This window comes from Mus caroli, unplaced genomic scaffold (genome assembly GCF_978045245.1).
Source record: "Mus caroli unplaced genomic scaffold, Mus_caroli_1 scaffold_8, whole genome shotgun sequence".
Classification (NCBI taxonomy): Eukaryota; Metazoa; Chordata; class Mammalia; order Rodentia; family Muridae; genus Mus; species Mus caroli.
In genome coordinates, this window is record NW_028227263.1 from 60445954 (window position 1) to 60448505 (window position 2552).

The 2552-nt window shown below is 35.9% G+C and overlaps 1 pseudogene; it reads left to right on the plus strand.

The window, feature by feature from the left end:
* The first annotated feature begins 1003 nt into the window (after positions 1 to 1003).
* On the plus strand, positions 1004 to 2313 carry LOC110297977 (olfactory receptor 14C36-like; annotated as a pseudogene).
* Positions 2314 to 2552: the final 239 nt, after the last annotated feature.

Here is a 2552-nt window from a genome sequence, read left to right on the forward strand (position 1 = left end):
TGGCCATTATTTAGGGAATATGAGCATAAGTAATCACTATTGGGAGAATATGTCCTGACATATTATAGTGTACATTAACATCACTCAAGCTTAGATACCAACTCCTAAGAATAGAAAAGGTATCATGCATAGCAGTATATTGAGTTTTAGGTATAAAATGACTTTGTTCAAATCCCCAGCTAGCCAAAATATATTCCAATGTAACTGAGGATATATATATATACTGTTTATAAACCAAAGAGTTGTTTTTTAAGGTATTGAGATTAAGATGTCTAAGGTATTGGAGATTTTCAGAAAAGACATTGCTTCTCCATGAAAAAAAAAGGGTGCCTCAAGCATGTTAGGTTAAACTGTGCCTGAATTTCCAGGCAAATGACCTCTTATGAAGGTTTCAGGTATTCCAAAAACTGACTGAGTTTTTTTCAACTCCGTCTTCTTCCATGTTCATCTTTCTCACTTTCCAAACCATTCCCATTATGTCCATGTCTTTCACTGCCACTCTCTTTTTTCCTCATCACTCATTACATATATACTTATGCATGTATATATGAAAATAATCATAAAATATGACTGTATATCATATACAAATAAATATTAATTATAAGTATAAAACCACAGTTTTAAAAATAATTTCCACATGTTAAATATCTTTGGGTTTTCCTAATTGATACACATGGTTTATCTGGAAGAGAAAAGACCACATATTAATCAACTTAATAGTTATTAAGATAATAGTCTTATGAGACAATTATTATTATGGAAACTCATAAGTGCTTATTATCATACCATACAACTGGACAGACAGGTACAACTCTGTGTATTACAAGGTAAGCATGTTTTGAAGGTCTATTCATGCCAAGAAAACATGATTTATATTTCATATATAAGGGCCAATTTTAGAAAACAAATACTTTTAAGGTAAATTCTAGTAATCTATAAATTATTTTAAGTTATTCCCTGTCCTACTTTTATTTTTTTTCCAGAAAATCTGCACTTTGAGACAATGGCCAATTCCACCCTAGTGACTGAGTTCTTCCTGGAGGTTTTTGCTGAGATTTGGGAGCTCAGGATCTTAATCACTGTGCTCTTCCTCCTGGTGTATCTGTGCAGCCTGTTAGGGAACCTTGCCATCATCATTGTTACTACAGTTGACCAGACCCTGAACACACCCATGTACTTCTTCCTCAGGAATCTGTCCATTTTAGACATGTGCTACATTTCCATCACTGTCCCCAGTACCTGTATCAACTCTCTCACTAACCACAGAAATATATCTGTGGCTGGGTGTGCAGCACAGATCTTTTTGTTCTTATTTTGTGCATGTGTAGAGATTCTATTTCTTACCATCATGGCCCAAGACCACTATGTGGCCATCTGCAAACCTCTCCTCTATCCTGTGATCATGAACCACCAGTTCTGTGTTCAGATGACATTGGCTTCCCTACTTAGCTCACTTGTCCTTGCAAGTGTGCACACTTTCAAAACTTTCCAGCTTTCCTTTTGCCACTCCACTCTAATGTGGTCCCTCAGTTCTTCTGTGATCTGCCCACTTTGCTGAGACTTTCTTGCTCTGACACCTTTAGCAACAAGCTCCTAATACTTCTGACTGTCATTGGAGTCACTGGTAGTTGCTTTGTCTTTATTGCCATATCATATATTCACATATTATCAACTGTATTGAAGATTCCTGTCAAAGGAGAGAGAGAGGGAAAGCCTTTTCTACCTGTGTTCCTCACATTATTGTGATGTCTGTCTTTGTTAGCTCTGCTGCCTTTGTGTATCTACGACCTTCAGTAATAACCTTTGAAGTAGTTCAGGAAATGGTAATTTCTGTATTTTATACCATGGTTCCACCATTCTTAAACCCAATTGTCTATAGTTTTAGAAACAAACAGATAAAGGAGGCAGTGAGGAAAGTTATACTTCGAGTTTTTCCCATATTTGAATATAAAAGGAACATCTATTTGTCATGGTATTTTAGAGGGAAAAAACTGATAACATAAGATAAAATTATGTACAAATACACAAGCACACACAAGTACACACACACACACAAAAGATTTATTCCCTTTATTGAATATAGTTTTTTTATCACATATTTCCTGATTATAGTTACCCCAGTCTCTATGCCTCCTTGTTCCCCTTCATTTGTCCTTCCATCCAGATCCATCTCATTTCTGTTTTTCATTCTAAAACAAACATGCTTCTAATGGTTAATAAGTGAAATCAAATAAAGTATAAGAAGATATAACAAAAACTAGTATATCAGAATAGGGAAAACAAACAATGAAAAAGACCCCCAGAAAGGGCACACACACACACACACACACACAACAACAACAACACAACAACAACAACAACAAAAACAAAACACCACCACCAACAAAAATAAGACATATATGCTGTGGTTGTTTGAGTGAAAATGGAGCCTATAGTCTTCATTTGGGCCTTATGCATTTTTGTAGGACAGTGAAAGGCAGCCTGGTTTCCAGATGAGCTAAGATTGGAAAGTGCAGTGACCTTCAGAAAGTAGGCGTTTTGCCAGGTTCCTG